The sequence below is a fragment of the Pseudorca crassidens genome, chromosome 1 (genome assembly GCF_039906515.1).
Source record: "Pseudorca crassidens isolate mPseCra1 chromosome 1, mPseCra1.hap1, whole genome shotgun sequence".
Taxonomy (NCBI): domain Eukaryota; kingdom Metazoa; phylum Chordata; class Mammalia; order Artiodactyla; family Delphinidae; genus Pseudorca; species Pseudorca crassidens.
This window is the reverse complement of record NC_090296.1, coordinates 119,308,677-119,327,593: the sequence shown is the minus strand read 5'-3', so window position 1 is coordinate 119,327,593 and position 18,917 is coordinate 119,308,677. Positions and strand designations below refer to the sequence as shown.

The window sequence follows — 18,917 nt, the reverse complement described above, 5'->3', positions numbered from 1 at the left end:
AGGGCAGAAGGGTACAGGGAAGCAAGGACCAGAAACATCGGCAAACTGGATGAGATGCATCTAAATAACGGGATACGTCAGAGTTTAAAGGAACTCTGACCTTCCTGCGTTTCCTCCCCAATGAATCTTCTCATTATTCATCCCAAGATCTTTTTGCTTTATCTTCCCCCTCCCTATTCATGTGTTTCTTAGGCAATTTAACCTTAGGACCGAATGGAATGGTCTTCACAGAATCCTTTTGCATGTCTGCAGCTGAGTCCCTAGGACTCACATTCGTGTATCCTGAATTTAAAGTTGGGACGTGTGGTCTGAACAGAGAAGATTCTGTCACACTTCTGTTGGCAGATAGAAGTGAGCTGATTATAGTTTGGACAATGAAATATCGGGATGACAGGATTATTTCACTGGTTTACGGGGATAGGAAATGATACTTGAAATCAGAATGGTATTTTACAACTTGAGACACATGTCTGCTGAATCAGAGGTTTGTGTTGGTTCTGGAATTCTAAGAGCAATCGTCAGACCCCACCTCAGGGGCAAAGTGCTCAGCAAACCATTCAAAGTCCACTTTTGATTTTGTTAAACAATCCTGGGTCTGTTCATGTGGGTCCTACAGGCCAAATCCTACAGGCAGAGTCAGATCAAAAGGTTTTCATTCTTTCCCCTCCGACTTCTTGTTTGACTGACATCTTTCTGCAGGCACTGTACATCTGCATTATTATTTCCATATTCCTGAGTGCACATTAGTTCATCGACAATAACTGGTCTCTCTTCACAAATAGCTTCTCTGTAAAACATTATTTCTGACAATAACAGAACATCATCTCAACATGTTCCTCCACATCCAATTAGCTTTTCAAAGTGCCACGTTTGCTATGAATTTCTCCTCCCTCAAATATTTCTTGCCCTTGCCCTGCGCACGTTTTAGCAGAAAAATAAGGAAAACGCCTTCTGTGCGTGGTTTCTAGCCCGCACCCCTGCTCCGGGTTCTCCTTTGCTTTGAAACAAACAAACAAAAAGGCCACCATCAGCAGAAGTTTGGGAAAGTAGATCCCACGTTGCTAAAGAAAGATTCTAACTGAATGGAGATGCCTCTGATTCTCACTGAAGGGGAAGATGAACAGAAAAGCTGATAGCACTCACACCCTGCCCTGTCTAGCAGAATCTTAACTTCTTCCCTTCCCCACTACATGATCCATTCTTGCTACCCCTGGCCTCAACTTAACCCAGATGGAGCTCATTCCCTTGGGGCACTCCAGGTAAAGGCAACAATGTGTACCAAGGCACAGAAGTAGGAAAGAACACTGAGGAAGTAGGAAAGCATGCTCATAGACAGACATGGTTGAAGTGTAGGTTTGCTGCTAAGGATGAAAGGAGGCTGGAGGATTTAGCTGAATCCGTTAAGGATCTTGTTTGCCAGGGTGAAGAACCAGAATTTTATTCTATCATATCAACAACCACTGAAGAAGGCGGGGGCCATCCTCAGATTTGTTCTTCAGGTGATAACTTTAGCTGTAGTGAGGAGTGGGTCTTAGAGAGGGGAGAGCAGGCAGTCCAGTGAGTCTTTCTCTTGTCAGTGGGGTGTATGGGATATTTCAGGAATGAACAAGAACCTCCGAAGACAGGGACTGACTTTGCATGAATCCTCAGCCCGCAGCCCAGTTAGAATGGGATGAGATCACAAGGAAATTACACAGACGTGGATTGCTTCAGACAACCACACACACAGACAAGATAACATTTTATCTTGGAAACAGACACTATATTAAAATGCTCTGCACATTCCAATGGATCCCACACCAGATTTCCTGCACCACACTGCCACTCAGGATGAAACTAGACAATGGGGAGGGAGGGCTACAGCCGTTCTTCCTGGTAGATGTCTAAGAGCCTGGAGGTTGGCTTCAAGGACGCATGTGGCTGCACAAGTGACACCAAGAACTGAAGGTAACATCCTGCCTCCTCAAAGCCCATCTCTGGACTCTGAGCATCCAGGGTTCACTCCTTAAGAGAGAAGTCAGAACGAGGAGTGTGTGAACCTTCCTTGAGGGGTGACAAAAGGCTAACAGAGCACCCTTCTAGTGTTCTAGTGCCTAGCCAGGGTCTTCGAGAGGCTCAGTTGCTATGGAGTTGCTAAATGTCCCACATGCAGTTCGCAAAGCAGGAGGGACAACCCCATAACGCGAACTGGGCAGACGACGTGCTTTCAAGACCTTTATTTTTAGCACTGAGGGCATAGGTAAATTACATATCTGACAACTGTCCCTTCTCTGGCATGGGGCTATTATGAAGATCAGATGATATAATGAGGGAAAATTTGGACTTGGAGTCCAGGCAGGGAGGGCATGGCTAAGGAAGTGACCTTTGGGCTAGAATCTGAAGCGCAAGAAGGATCAACCATGGCAAGATCTAAACACGTAAACGCACATTTTATCACTAATGTTGTCGAGTGACTGCACTGGGCGAAATCTGGGAAATCCCAGGCTGACGCTGACACGGGTCCTGACTCTGGGAATTTGAATCTAAGTGGGGCGATTAGACACACATGCAGAAAATCACACGCTATTGGGCAACGAGGAGTCCCTGCATTCTCTATGTCATGCTGGGCCAGATCAATTCTCTTTTAGAAAGCTGATAATTAACAATGGGGTGCATGAGTCTGCAGAATGTGGCAAGAGCCCAGTCTCAACTAGGGGAATGATGATGGCATGAAGAGGATTTGAAAGATGCTTAGGAAGCAAAATGGACAGGCCTTTGTGAGGTAGAAGGGAACTCAAATGATTATCTTCCTCCTACCCCCCCTCTGCATCATCAAACCTAACATGTACAGTCTTTGTCATATTCCAGGTCCTCTGAATATGTAGTTTTCTCATTTAATCTTAAAAGCAATCTGTGCTATTGCTGAAAAACTAGGAAACTAAGACTTCAGAGAGAGGTTAGGTAACCGGCCTAAGGCTATGCTGCTAATAAGAGGTGGGGCTGGATTTGACCACAAATCCCATTTTTGTAACCATTATGCAAAAACCGCCCCCCTCCAAAGGATCAGAGGTCACACTGAAGGTTCTAGCTTTGTCGAAGGAGAGGATGGTGGCTGTGACCTAGGGGCAGAGGAGCAAGTTCAAAGCACTGTTACTATAGTGACTGTGAGAGCTTGGTCCAGAAGTGACTCTGGCATTCTCCTCTTCCAGCATTATGAAACACCAAGCACATTTTATATCTCTCTCACGTTGACTGTTTTACCGTTATACACACAGAAAGTGAATAAATATTTTAGCTCATCTTTCCGTCACGTTACTGTCACATAACTTTCTTACTGTCATAACTTATAATTTTGAGATAGTTTAAGACTCACAAGAAGTTACAAAAACAGTACAGAGCATTTCAGTGACCCATCACCCAGGCTCCTCCAATGACAGTATCTCACATTAGCACAGCATGTTGTCAAAACCATGCGTATCATGGACATCAGTGTAACATATTAACTCAAGGATAAACCTTATTTGGATTTTGCCATTTTTTACCTGCACTTTCTCTTGGTGTATAGGTCTACACAATTTTATCACATCTATAGCTTCCTGTGCTTTGTTGCTTTCTTTAAAGCAGCCGGTATTCTCCTCTAAAACATGGAGGTATAAGTTGATAAGTGGAGCTGATGTCATTTAGCAGGAAAAGCAGTTCAGCATGAGGGAAAGAATGTTGCACTGGGAATCAGGAAACCTGGAGCATAGTCCTGGCTCAGTCCCTGACTTATGTGTGGTGCTGGGTGGCTTGCTCCTCTCTGGGCTGGGTGCTGAAAACATTTCCACCACCATCCAGATCTTTCAGGGGACAGTGCTCAGAAATGCATCTGACCTGAATTCTGGTTTGCAGATCAGAAGTCTGGTCAACTGGTCTCTGATGGGGTTGACTTAATAGTGCTGGTCTGTGTCTCTAAACCCTTTCAGAGGCACCACCAAAGTGCTGTTGATCAGCCGTTCTGAGCCTCAGTTGATCTGTGGCTGGGGCGGTACCTCATAGCACTATTGGGAGGATCAGCTGAGGTAAACACGGAAGGCATTTAGCAGGATGCTGGATAGGGTGGCTTCTCAGGCAACTCTGGGCTTATCATTGTCTTCATAGACTTGATTTCAGCTGGAATCTATCCATTTTAAAGTAAATCCCATCCTTATATGTGTTCAGACTCACTCTTATTTCTAGAGCATTTTCTATTACTTCTCAGTTGTAGATATTCTCTTCTTCATTTGGAGAAATTCAGAAAAGCGTGAAGTGCTAAGAAAGGGCCAAGTTCTCCATAAAGGTAAGACAGCTTACATGGCTCCTTTGCACCCTTACTGCTCCAATAGCATTGAGTGATAAAGGACAGAACAAACATCTGGTCCCTGGCCCCTGATCTATACTTCATCTCTCTCTCTCTCTTTTTTTTTTTTTTCGCTCACCATGTACTGTCATTCAAAAGAGATATTTCTTGTGGTTACAAAGGCAATTGGACAACTATCATATAGCCTTATACTCTTCCAGTGATTTTTGCAACATGCTGTAGGAAAATTTTATAGGTTGTAAGCCAACACAGGAGAAATTGCTCAAGAATTGCCTCCAATTGTATGCCAAAATTAACCTAAATGAAATTTCCTCTGGGAAATGAGCAAGCTGGATGACATATTTGGTGGTGAATTTCACAGGGAGGAGGCCTCTGTACATCATGGCAGGGTAGGCTGGTGCCAGGCGTGCAGATAGTGGAGCTTCTGATTCCCTAATGGGAAGCAGATGTTTCTGTGTGTGCTCAGTAAACACATCAGATAGGGTAAACTCAACTGGTTGGTTAGATGACACCGACAGGTAAAACAATGTGCCTTAATAACCATGCTTTCCCAACAGTGTGGGAGAACGTTATTATTAAAATGATTAGTCGCTAACACCAATTTACTTACATTTATGGTGAGCTAATTCATGGAAATACACATGGATGCCCAAACTTTTATTCATGACACCCTGTTGAAAGCAATCTTTTGCCTATGATAAATATCTCCCTCTTATTACGGTCAGGAATGTAGATCAATACCACCTTCCTGGAAAGCTATTTAGCAATATATACTGTCTGACCCAAGAATCCTTCGAGGAATTTACACTAAGGAAATTATAAGAAATGAGGCCAACAATTTCTCTATGAAGGAGCTCATCACAGTATTATTATTAATGAAAACATGGAAACGTCCTAAATGTCCAACATAGGGAAATAGTTAAACACTATACAGAAATCCTCTGGGAAACACGGGAGGGATCTTTTTCCAGTTGTTTTTCTCACGAAAATCTTCTAGCACTTGTGCCAGCACGACTGACCCTCAATATAGTTTGGTAAATGTTTCCTGAGGAGCCTGTACTATGTGCCAATACGGTGTTAGGCAGGGGAGACATGAAGGTAAAACCAACAAGGTTCCTCCTTATGGTCTAAATCAGGGGTCAGCAAACTGCTGCCCACAGGCCGTATCTGGCCCATCACCTGTTTTTATAAATAAAGATTTATTGGAACACAAACATGTCCATTACTTACAGTTTACTCACTGTCCAGAGCTGCTTTTGTGTTATAACAGCAGAGTTGAATAGTTGCAACAGAGACAGTATGGCCCACGAAGCCTAAAATACGTATGATTTAGTGATTTACAGAAAAAAAAAAAAAAAAAGCCAACCCCTGGTTTAAATCGAAAGGCAGACACGACGCCATCTTTCAATATGGCATGTGTATGTTCAGAGGGAGGCATGCAGAGCCCTGCACAGACAAGGCCAAGGCTCAGGGTGAAGGCTCCAGTCTGCCCCTGACTGGCCCTCATCCCGCTGCCCACCTGATCCGTCCCAATGTGTCTCAACTATAATACGGAAGGCAAAGAGTTACCTTCTACCTCAGTCGTTTTCTTCTTTTCCTTAAGCAGAAAACACATACTTTTCAAACAAAACCTCATGCAGAAACAGAGAGAACTCCAATACGTAAAATGAGAAAAGCAGAACTGTTCTGGTTGAAGAGGGGCTGGCAGGGTTCGGAAGCCCGCGTCTCACCTTCCTGCTGGCTCTTCTCCCTCACGGCCACGGTTTCTCAACTGCGGCTCTAGTGCCAATTTGGCCTAGATAGTTCTTGGTTGTGGGGATTGTCTTCTGCATTGTAGGATGGTTAGCAGTATCCCTGGCTTCTACCCACTGGATGCCAGTAGCAACCCTCCCCCTCAGTATGACAAACAGAAACGTCTCTGGACATTGCCAAATGTCCCTTTGGGAACAAAACCACCCCCGGTTGAGGAGCACTGCTCTAGTTTATTCCACAGCTCACGGAACACCTAGGAGCACAGATCCCCTGGAAAAAAAGCTTTAAAACAATGGCAATTTCCTAGAAGCGCAAAAACAGTCATCTGTAAGTGTCAGAAGCTGATGAGCACAGAATACTTAATTATCCAGTTTTAAAAAACACTTCCCCACTGTTGTCAGGCTAGCCAGTAGCCTTCTAGAGCTCTTGAATCTTGCCTTTTGGCTAAACTTCATTATGAGCAGGGTTATGTACTGGAAAGAGCACAGTGCCTGGTATACAGTAGGTGCATAGTAAGTGTTGAATGAAGTAGCAGCTGCTTGAGGAATCAAGAGATCAAAATGATAGGAACCAACTTGCTTCTTGAACTGGATCATCTCTAAGTCTCTTCTGGTGCTAAATTGTGTCTGGGGAAAAAAAAAAGATACAGCCCTGATGTGAAGAATCCTGCCATGTCTAAAGTCAGAGGAGTTTGCTTCATGTAGACAAAATTAAATCGGAAACAGGAATCAACGGGAAACAAACTGACAATGTCATTCATTTGGAGGGAAGAAATGGTCCATGCGATAAAAGGTATTTTGGCTTCCTTAAAGAAGGTAATTGTGAAACTGGCAATCTGGTTTTAATGAAGCTTATGGCTGTCCCTTTTCAGTACCTCATCTTATTTCATTAGAGAATAGCACCTTACCAAGTGATTCCACTGGAAGAACATGTTGGTGCTCTCCTAGGATAAAATTGGGTGAGAATCAACTACACAAGTGTTTACAAATCTGAGGGAAGTAGTCCTGAGAGGGAAACATTTGATACGCAGTGAGAGAATTACCACCCCTCTTCCCACTAGGGTCGTCTTTCCCTGGAGAGTAGGGGGATTCCAGACTCTAAAATTTCAGTGCTTCGCTTTCGTGATCTTCCTCCCTGATGGACTGAAATGGCTGGGGGCGGGGCATGAATGAATTACAACAAGGACAACGGCTCTATTATCAAAGTAAGGTGTCCATATTTCTGTACAGAATAGTAGAAACCTCCGGACTTCCACTTTACTTTTAAAATGTAAGGCTGACTGGTAAATTCTCTGTTTAAAGAGAATTCTGTTTAAAGTATTTGGTCAGACTGTATCTGCACTCTGTAGGGCCTCCGGAGGGCTGGGTCTGTGAGGAGCTGTGGTCTGGGCAGCCAAGGGGTCAGGGTTAGGAAGCTTCTTGCAGAAAGGAGCAGAGAAATACTTGTCTACACTCTATAGGGCGAAGTTCTGGAAGCCGGATTACTAGCAAAAAGGCAAGAGCGAGTTGGGCGGATGAACTGTGCTCTAGGATGGAGGCTGCTTGCACACTGGCCCAATTTACACGGCCTCCTGGGTGCAGACAGCCGGGATCCACAGGTCCAATCAAAAGGCCCTTGGAGGACTGTGGGGGAATCCAAGGACCAGCAAAGAGGGAGGCTCGCGGTTGTCCTCGTCATTTCCTTGACTCACAGCCTATCTCTAGACCTGCCTGTTTGCATTTCTCTCCACAAGGTGGCACCTATAAGCCTTTGTAAAAGGGTCCTCACATAAGCAACTAGTTTAGGGACATGAAACAGTGGTTAAACATTAAAAGGAACGATAGTCGAGAAACATAAGAAGGGTAGACTCAGAACTTCAGGGTGACTATATTTACTGTGCTCTTATGTGCAAGTTGCTGCCATGTTGTTAAGATGTGATGTTCATTTCTCAAAATGTTTTTGTGGAGCATTTCAAAACGTGGGTGGGATAGTCAGGACTTTTATTTCCAAAATGTTCAAGAAAGTGCTTAAAAAGCTGTGTGAGTTAAACTTGGGGGGCTACATGGGCTTTTTCGATGTCACTGGGTGATCTCTTCAGGGATGGTTGAGAAGACTGGCTGTGTGGGTGGGTTAGTGGGTGAGGGACAGGAGATGAGAAGAAAAGCTGGCTACCAAAGCACGAGGGCTCGAATCCCAAGACTCTTGAGTGGGGGAAGGACACACTGAAACGCTGTTGTCGGAAGACGCTTGGCAGACACAGGCAGTGGGTTGGAGATGGAACAGACTAGAGATTGAGAAGCACACAGACAACTACATTAAAATGGGCACAGAGGGACGGTGGCCTGGACCAGAGAGATGGAATTAGAACAGAGGGCAAGGGCACACCAACGTTAGGCTGGAGGAATGACCAACAGAGTGATGAAGGATGGTCTACTGAACGTGAAGTAAGGAAGACTTGGAGGTCTGTGACTTTGGAATCTGGAAGATTAGTAGTGTTGCCTGTTTCAGGCAGAAGCTTTCCTAGGGAAGTAGGCCTTGGATGGAGTCATCTTAGAGCGAGGGTCTGAGTGTACATCTTGATAATCACTAATTCATTCATTAAATTTAGTCATATTAATTCTCTCTCCCTCTTTCACTGGAACTTTCCTCTAGAACACTAAACTTTTTTTTTTTTTTCAATGGAGCACAGGTTCCGGACGCGCAGGCTCAGAGGCCATGGCTCACGGGCCTAGCCGCTCCGCGGCATGTGGGATCCTCCCGGACCGGGGCACGAACTCGTGTCCCCTGCATCAGCAGGCAGACTCCCAACCACTGCGCCACCAGGGAAGCCCTAAACATTTTTAAAATTTTAGCTTTTTGGATAGGAATCCTTCCAAACTATATTTTTCACTCCTCTCTTCTGATTTTCTTTTTTAAAAATCAAGAATAATAAGCACTATTTGACCTTCTCTAGCCCCACTGTTACCCAAAGTGTGGCCCACGGACCAGAAGCATAGGCATCATCTGAGAGCTCGTTAGAAACCCTGGGGCCCACTGCAGGCTTAATGAATCGGAGCCTACATTTGAGTAGCATCTTCAGGTGACTCCTGTGCTATCTGAGATTATTTGACTTTCTGGATCACTTTTTGTTTGCTCCCAGTTCTTTCTACTTTTCCCAAGTTGCCCAACCAATTCTCCCACCCGGTCAAAACAAAGACAACACAACACCATCACCCTCTAGGTTAAAAATTAAAAAGAAATAATGCCTTTGGGAAGCTTTTCTCTGTGATATTTTTAATAGGGACTGGGTGGAGGCAAGACACACATTCCTAAACAGAGTCTCTTGAGAATCCCAGTACTGGACAGCAGGAAGGGCTCTGGGAGACCCAGCCCCTTGCTCCAGGGATGAAGAACAAAGTCTCAGGAGGGGAAGTGATTTCTCCAGGGTGGCAGAGAGAGGACTTCCTCTCTCTAGAGGCTACAGGCTAGAGACTCCTTTTCATGACGCTATGATGTCCCTCTGCTCCTCTGAGGCAGGGTTTTAACGTTTCCTCACTTAAATGGTCTATGTTCTTTTCTTTCTTCTTCTTACGTCCCTGTAACCATGTGAAAAAGGTTTTGTCTACCAGCTAGAATAGCGACTCCTTTTGGAAAGCAAACTGTCTCTGTGAAAATACTTGGATAAACTGCATGGGCTGGGAGGTGGGACCCTGAGGCCTGGGGGTCAGCAGAAATCAAGGCAACAAGAGATAATGGCTAAACTGATATATAGCTAAATAGGAGAAGAGTCTGGTTTTGCTTCCAGAGCTGGAGACAGAACAAAGGGACAGAAAAGAGAAGGAGGAGAGAAGTTACGAGATTGTGGAGGGTCAATGAGAAGCCCTGAGTGGCTGGGAGCATTGTTAACACTGACCTTGAATCTGAAGTGTGTTTGCTGTGATTTAAACCTCTCTTTGTTCCCAGACTTCCCAAGTCTTCACTGAAGACTTAACATAACATCTCCGTTATGCCTATTTTCCTGCCTTTAAAATTCCCGGTTTAGGTTCCTTTAACCCCTCTTCATTTCCATAATCTGAAATAAGAATTTCTCTTCTATGCTCCCACATCTTCAAAAGTTTTTCTTCTAGACACAGGGATGCCCGCCTAAGAGCATCCCTAATGTATTCCTGCAGGTGACATCATCTTTCTGAGCCTTAGTTTCCTTCCCTGTAAAGCAAGGGTATTGAAATATAGTTTCTCAAATCTGTTGTGAAGATTGAATGAAAACATGCAGATGAAGGCACCTAGTTCAGAACCGGCTTGGACTTGGGGCTGGAAAAATGTTGGCATGCTTTCCTTCTCCTTGAGGGTGCACCTGCCTCCCTTCAATGGCCTGTCCCTGGGCATGGCCATGGGAATCCTTACTCTCACACCAGGCATACACATTTCTACTCTAACAGAGGAGGTTGTTCTGTTTGCACTGTCCACAGAAACCCCACTTCTATTTACACACGATTCTCAAGTACTGTTCCAAGCCAGGGTTGTAACGGCAAACTGCTATGATCTATTTGCATTTCAATAACATTCTGGGACAATGGGGATCAAGAATTCCAGAGATTTTCTTATAACTTTGTTACCTCTCTATTTTTTTTTAAAAAGTGTGGGTTTGCTTGTTTTGTTAGTCTTTCCTGGTTTGTCTTAGAGACCAGTTATGGAAAGCCTCAGACGTTGTAAAGAGGTTATGTTCATTTCAGAAACAGCAAGGGAAGCTGTGGGTGGGGCTCACAGCTCAGGCATGTTGAAGCACTGTCTTAGATGGACTGTAGGTGGAAAACAGGTGCAAATAGGGATTCAAGCAACTCCCAGGGATTCAGGCAGTAGGAAGCCCCACATATATATTTGATAGCTGTCATGGGTAGAGTACTGGCCACGTGCTAGGCACCTAACATGTTATCCTGTTTAATTACCTTGACTATCCCTACTTTATCGAAGCTCACAGAAGATAAGTAATGTGTAACACAGAGGTGGTGATGGTGGATTTGAATGAAGGGACTTCTGGCTCTTTCTGGCATAGTCCCTTAGCCCAGTGGAAATCTTTCTTTACCTTAAGAACAGAACCTGGTAGATGGCCGACCAAGGGCTACATATACTGAGGGCTAGAATGTCCAAGAAATCAAATAAGGCTAATTCCCTCTTATTGTTCTATCTCTAGGGCTGCTCTCTGGCTTTCCCCAAGACCTTTTCACGGGGTGCTACTTACGGTCCGAGGACTCCCACAAGGGCCGACTGAACTGTTTCCGCATCTCCTTCCTATAGCTTCTCTTTGTTCTCTTGTCCCCCCCCAAAGTCCCATGCTGTCTCTTTCCCCTCATGCAGCGCTCATTCACCTAAGGGAGGGGACATCTATAACACCATCCTTTCTTTCATAACAAATTCAGACTTATCCAAACTTATTTATTGAAATAGTAACTAGCTTTCTCATTTGTCTTGCTGGGAATGGAAACTGTTGGTGCACCAAGCTGGGAAATATTTATGACTCAAGGACAAACATCATTCCATGAGAGATATCATTACCCAATCCAAGAGCTTGCTCTTTAGGGCTAGACTGACCAAGACATCAAATAAAGATAATTCCTTCTTATTCTCTCTCCTAACCATAGGTGCATCCAATGTGAATATTTATTTCATTAAGAAATAAAGGGGCTTCCCTGGTGGCGCAGTGGTTAAGAATCTGCTTGCCAATGCAGGGGACACAGGTTCGAGCCCTGGTCTGGGAAGATCCCACATGCCTAGGAGCAACAAAGCCCATGCGCCGCAACTACTGAGCCCACGTGCCACAACTACTCAGCCCGCGTGCCACAACTACTGAAGCCCGCACGCCTAGAGCCCGTGCTCCACAACAAAAGAAGCCACCACAATGAGAAGCCCGCACACCGCAACAAAGAGTAGTCCCCGCTCGCCGCAACGAGAGAAAGCCTGCACAACAGCAAGGAAGACCCAACGCAGCCAAAAATAAATAAAGAAAATTAAAAAAAAAAAGAAAGAAAGACATTGTGTTCCATGCATGCTCAGAAGGAAGAAATTTGGCTGAAATATTTAAACACGAAGGCTCCTTCACGCTTCTTTTGAAGGATGTCTAAGAACAGGGTTATCTGTCAAACTCAATGTGTTCCATAACAATAATTCAGGTGGCAGCCAGATGAATAATTCTCACGCTTGCAGAAAACTTCCCTTCTTCTGCAACTTTAACCCTTCTTCTGCAACTTTAAACCAACTTTAAGGTAGGTAGGGCAATGGCAGATAGGATACCCACACATGGCTTCCGAGTGACTGCATGACCTATATGCACTTGTGTACGTAAATATTTAGGACATGCAAACCAGTTGGATAAACGTTGATTCTTCACCATCTTTGGTGGAACCCTGAAATTCTTAATTTTCACCAGCCCCTTCTTTAAACAGATCATACTTATGAGCTTTTAAGTCATGCCCCCCAGACGTATAAGCGTAAGAAAGGCTAATGTTGTGATTTCAGGTAATCTATCCTGCATGTGGCTGTGAAATTTATCTTCCCAAAATACAGCTGTCATCATGTCAGTCCTCTGGCTCAAAAGGCTTCCTGATGTCAGTTGTCACTTAAACAAGATGATTATTTTCTCCCAGGCATTATGCCTACATTTAAGTTCCTGATTCCAGGTGGAAAGGAGTGCCTGGGGCTATAGTAGCTCAAGAGTGAGCTTTACCCCAGGTGTGATAACTGAGTGAAAGTAGAAATTTTGAAAATGATCCAGCATCATTCCACTTTGACAGCAAAAATACTTTGTTAAAGTGACAGTAGCTATTAATTAGCAATGCTAATTATGAATTCTGCTCTAATCTGTTGGGTTGGTTTTGTGATAATAAACGGAGACAAAGTTTGTAAAAAGCATCTGACACAGGGGAGGAACTCAATACATATTATGTTTTATTTAAAGTCAAGTTAAAGATAACATAGAGGGCAAATTCAAAGAAATACAAACAAATGATATTCATTCCTAGCTTAAACAATAGCTACCTTGGAATGTTACTTAGCTAGAGAACAGCCAGACTGCGTATACTTCAAGGAATGTGGAATGGCAGCAAATATGCAAGTAAAAAGAAAAGCATTTCTCTGGCAGAGTAAAAGCAACCCTAGTTAAAAGAGAACCAGAGCCAAAGTCAAAAAGAGTCAAAAATTCAGTTTTGACAATTGATTGACTCTCTGGACCCTGTAAGAAAGGCAGGTTCTCATTATTCAAAGGAGTCCATAGAGGTGCTGATGGATGCCAAGAAAAGCAACGGAAAGAAAGGAAACGGGTACTTGTTGAGAATCTAGTAAGGTGACAATATTTACTACCATTTTAATAGAGAAGGAAAGAGGTCATATAGCTGAGGGTCAGGCCACGAACCCACAGCTATCTAGCTCAAACTCTTAGAAACAGAATGATAGGATGGAAGCCAAACAGGCGAGGTGAATAGTGACTGAGACAGTGAACACAGCGGTGAACAGCACACACTAAGGGGGAAAAGCAGGCGCTACAAGAGAGGGAGTGAGAACAGCTCTGGAAATGGATGAATGCAGTGCCCACAAAGGCAAGCGTCCTCTGGATGAGGACATGCAGCCTGGGGTTGACAGTGACGGAGAGAAAAATGGCTTCTGACTGCCTGCTCTTCCCTGATAGTTCACGGAAGGGAGTCTCTTAATATTGTGTTGGACTTGCTTTTTATAGTCATGGGAAAGCTGCAATTTCTCAGAATCTTTGGGTTCTCTCTTATCCATTGTCTCCATGTGTTGCCTGAAGCCCTGGCACGAAAAATTTTCCCAACCACTTTTTCCTGTTGTAACAAAAGGATCTGATGGAGGCTTTCTCTCCAGTACAGACCCAAGGGTCTTTAAATCTTTTGGACAGCCTCTATTTCCTATTAGACTGACTCTGCCTCAAACCTCCAGAATGTTCTCTTTTGACTAGTGAGTGGAAAGGGAAGCTAAAAGTCATGGCATCACGAGCTTATAGACCAGGATTTCTCCAAGACCACCTTTTCTCTGAGTGTATTTGAGTCATCCTAGCAATTCTGGGGCTTACCTTTTGAGGCCTAAGGTCACCCTCGTTGAGACTGTATTCTGTATGTTTGAGGACTACAAAGACATCCCTGTAGATTCAATTTGCTCAGCTTGTATTTTAAATAAGATAGGAAACAGCCTGCTCTTTTTAAGGTACAGAAACTTCTAGAGATCTTGAGCAGAGGAAGGCTATAAACCTATAACTTAATAGGTGCTTTGGTAGAACATTGATTTTGAGTGGTTAACTAAGATTTTACCCCTGAGATGAGAAGTGAACTGGAGTGCTCCAGAGTTATTGGAAGTGTCTACCTGAACACCGGAAAAATCTTTGCCTCAAATAAGTTGGGAATAGTGACATTGTTGACACAAAGGCCATTCAGATGGTAACTAGCAGAATGACTTATCTGCTTCTTAGGATGGCTGGAAAACCATATCATCAGCGTAGACGAGGATGTGTGTCTTCCTCTCTGCTGTCGTTCAAAGTCATCGACAAATTGAACCAGGTTGTTTTTTTTTTTCTTTTTTTAATAAAAGCTAAAATGTCAGGGAACAGAACACAAACAAGGGTGGCATAGGGCATTGACCTAGCTGGCCATGAAAAGCAAATTTGGATTTCTTCGTAAATTTGGACCTTGCAGTTGCCAGTGAGTGTTAGCAAATACCCCACTATCTCTCCTTGCTGTAGAAAACCACAGTTCTCTATTTTATACAAACATCGCTAAAGTGGGTAGGAACAATAATAAAATGGATTTTCAGCAAAGGATGTCCTTTTCAAAAAATATAACTTTGAATTTCTTTTCCTAACAGATTTTTGTAATATAGAGAAGAACAAAATGGTCCAACCCATAGGAGGAGGAGGCGGCTTATCATAGTAAAATCAGTCTTATTACCAAGTATTCCCACTACATAAAGAATGCTAGAATCACAGACTTAGAGCGGAAGAAACCATAGAAGTCATCTGGTCTAACCAAGGTCGGAGGAGGTAATGTAAGGGGCCCAGGTCCACACTGGTGTCAGGCTAGGAACTACTGTTCCCTGCTGAGACCTTGGACAGGTCACTGGGGCTAATTTAACTGATAAAACGTGTGTGCTAGACCAAATAGGCTTTCAAGCTATTCTAAGGTTGTATTTTAATGTTTTCATAATCTTTAAAACATGTCTGTAAAATATGAAGAACTTGATAAACATCCTTTTTAACCATTGTATATGCCTAATTATAACACACTGGACACTGCTGTATTAACTCATTCTTAGGCAGCCCTCAGGACAGACTGCTCCCATTTTTAATCAAAGAGATTGCCTGTCTACAATTTGCAATTTGTTGTCTGTCTTAATCAGGAATGCCTCAAGAACTGTAAGCTAAAAGAAAATTCAGAAATAAACTGAATGCTCAGGCATCTAAAATCATTTTCCATATTCTAAGCGCTAAAATTTCTACTCAACGAAAGAGCCACATGCTCACTAATTGCTATTATAACAGTTAGATGCCAATGTTTTAATTAAAATTAATACTAACACAACACATCGAGTTTTTAAAAATTTATGTTATGATTAGGATCTCTCATACCACTTTGTTTGGAAAAAGAGCATGGCTGCTAAAAAGTGAAGACTATAAGATTAGATAATTTAGCACAAGCATAGCACTTATTTTTATAAAATGCCTTACATAAATTAACTCATTGAATTTTCCCAACACCCCAAGAGGTAGATGATATTAATTCCGTTTTAGAGATGAGAAAACTGAGGCACAGGGAGGTTGAGAAAATTGTCCTAGATTAGCAAGCTATTGAGCTAGAATGTAACCTGGGCAGTCTGGTCCCAGAACATGGACTGTTAACTCCAACTCTCACTATCTCTCCTGATGACCTCATGGGTGCCTGGTGACCCTAACTTTGTAAGACATTTCCCTTCTTGGCAAGAACCCTCTCTATCTGTTTGTTTGACCCTCTCCCACTGTCAGGGAGCTCCCCACCTGCCGTTCATCCCTGAAAGACTCTGACTTGTAACAAATCCTCCCTTTGGAAACCACTCTCTTGTGTACCTTCCACCAGTGCTCCAAGCTCTGATCTCTGGAGACCTTTGGACACTGGCCTGTCCCACTTCCTTTCTAATATTTTCCATTTGGTTTGACGTTTTTGCCTAAAACAGTCCTTTTCCTCAACATTATCCCCTCTTTGTCAGGACTATGGGATGAGACGCTGGTGCAAGGAAAGCCCTAGATTTCCAGCTCCAAAGATGAATGATCTAGAATAACTTTACTGATGTACAGTATCAAAAATATATTTTCAGTATCAGACCTTTTCTAGCATTTGGTTTTCCAGAGAAAACAGGGGCTTGAAAATACCCCTTTTGCGAATCTGCTTTCCATGACAAAGTGTTTGCCCTTTTCACTCTTCTATTAAAAAGATGACATAAGAAATTTTATACTGTGAAAAAAGATAACATTACTATTAAATAGCAATGACACTGAGTAATAACTGGAAACTCTGTCTTTGGACTCATGCTCTCCTGGGGTTCCAATCCTGTTGGCCACTCTGGCTGTGTAACCTTAGGCAAGGTGCTTAAATAAAAAAATTATAGTAATTTAAAGCCACAAGAGGAAAGCATTTCTCACAGTACTTGGCATAAGAGTTTGTGATTGTTGTTAACAATTACAGTATAAAGATCTGGAGTGTTTAACAGGAAGAAAAGAAGACAGACATGCTAGATGGCTCTAAATATTGGAGGCTTTGTCACATGGAAGAAAGATGTCCTCTTCGTGGTCCCAAGAGGCTGGACTGGGACCAACAGGGGGATTGTACAGAAAGACCTATCACGTTACTGGTCCCAAAATGGAGTCTCAGGGAATGCCTGCCTCATAAGATTGCTGTGAGGATCGGATGTCACAATCTGTATAAAGGACTTAGCACTGAGCCTGGAACATAGTAGGCACTCAATAAATCTTAACTATGCTCGACATCAAAAGTCAGAATGGACTGAGGATGGAAGCATCTGGAAAGAAAGGTTTAACTCATCAGGTGAGTTACTATATTATCGAAGAATTAATTAAACACCTATCATACGCCCAGCACTGACACAATCCTCTAGAAAAATCCAAAGTGGGGTATGTCACGTCTCTGCTCTCAGTGGGCTTAGTGTCTAGCCCGGGGGATGATATCTGCGAGCAAAATAAACAAGAGATCAACGGCAGTTTGGGGAATGCCTGGAACGTCTAAATCATATTCAGCACAACTTGGGTCTCTGTGTCATGCTGTCCTTCTGCTCTCGGCTCTGAAGGAGTCACCTGGTTTGGTGGCCTCAACTTGTATCAGGGAAATCAACCTAACAATGGAAAATTCAAGACCAGGCAAACCCTGGCCCTCTGGCCATAAATTAGCCACCAGGTTTTGCTATTGTCTGCCCTCTAACTTCACTACACCAGACTAGAAACTTGCTTTTTTTTTTTTTTTCACTGCTTTTCAAATCTTCCCCAAATATTACTATTTGGTGGCTAAAAAAGAGTACCATTTTTTTCTTGACATGTTTCTACTGAGAAAGGCCAGTAATATACATTATGAGATGTATTATTCTTCCTGACACTAAAGGAAACTTTATTTTGAATAAGAAAAAATATACCTGAATATATTTTAATGCTTTTCTGGCTTGCTCTTTTTGCTAAATGGGTTACCTGTAATTGACCTAGACCATCCTATAAGAATTAGCAGATGAGAATCCCCAGGGATATACTGGCAGTAGGTCAGGATTACATAAAGCCACAAGATAAAGATCATAATTCTTTGTCGATGAACATTTTAAGTTAACTGGAAGTCTTTTAAAATATTTAAATCCCAACATTATCATCGACCTTGTGTTCAAGTTACATCTAAGTGTCTTGAGCAAAGAACATACAAAATTTAGCTCTGTATGCCTTTCAGAACTATTATCACATACTAAGTGATAATAATTCTTGAATTAAGTAAAATTTTATGGCTGCAACTCGGCTTCCTTTTCAGTTTACAGAATGTCTCATTCGGACAACGAAGAAATTAGAGCCTAGGTCCACATGGAGTGAAATTTTGTGGTTTAGTGCATTTTTGCTTCTGTATTGCAAATGAGGTGTTTATGTCAAAGAGATACTTTCTTAGCTTCAGTGGCTGTCACTCCTGAGTTATATCTGGCTTAGTGGAACTCTCTCCCATCCCCCATGCAAGTCACCAGGATTTACTTCAAAATTACAGTTTACAAAGTCTGGTTAAGTTGTTAAACCTACAGCCAAAAAATTATGTAGAATTTCATGCTAGGTGACAAAGACTAGATTATACTAATTTCTAATATCTGGTAGGTCAAACTATGTTCTGAATTCTTTCTTTCTAATGCCTGATAGAGAGTGTGCTATTGCATTGCTATATCATAGATTTAAATTACTATGACTATGAGAATAATAAAGTTTGAAATTGAGTAGTTGAAATTGCTTAAAAAGATTTTTTCTTTATTATATAGAAAAGACAAACTGTTAATAGACACAGAATGCTACTTGCCAATTCCACATGCAGTTCATGATTTTCATGTATACTTTTAGTCTCCTAGGGTTCAGACTTCAACTTGGCGTTTCTGGGTTATGAGATATAGTTTGGAAAGCTCCATGAAGGTCGCTGTAAGGAATCTACAAGACATTTCATCACAACTTCTGTGTATCACACAAAGCCAGAGTAAAACAGAGGTCCACAAGTAACCAAATGGCTTTCAGCCTTCTGAAAATACAACCCGGAGAATCCTGCATTCATTTGTCCCCACTGCATACTATCAACTCAACATGATACAAGAATACACGAGAATAACCATGTCCTGCAAA

At 42.7% G+C, this 18,917-nt stretch overlaps 1 protein-coding gene across 4 annotated transcripts in view; it reads right to left on the bottom strand.

The window, feature by feature from the left end:
* The window catches only part of THSD4 (thrombospondin type 1 domain containing 4), a 571,466-nt gene that overhangs the window by 101,515 nt on the left and 451,034 nt on the right, over positions 1–18,917 (bottom strand). The gene's annotated exons all lie outside the window — the stretch shown is intronic.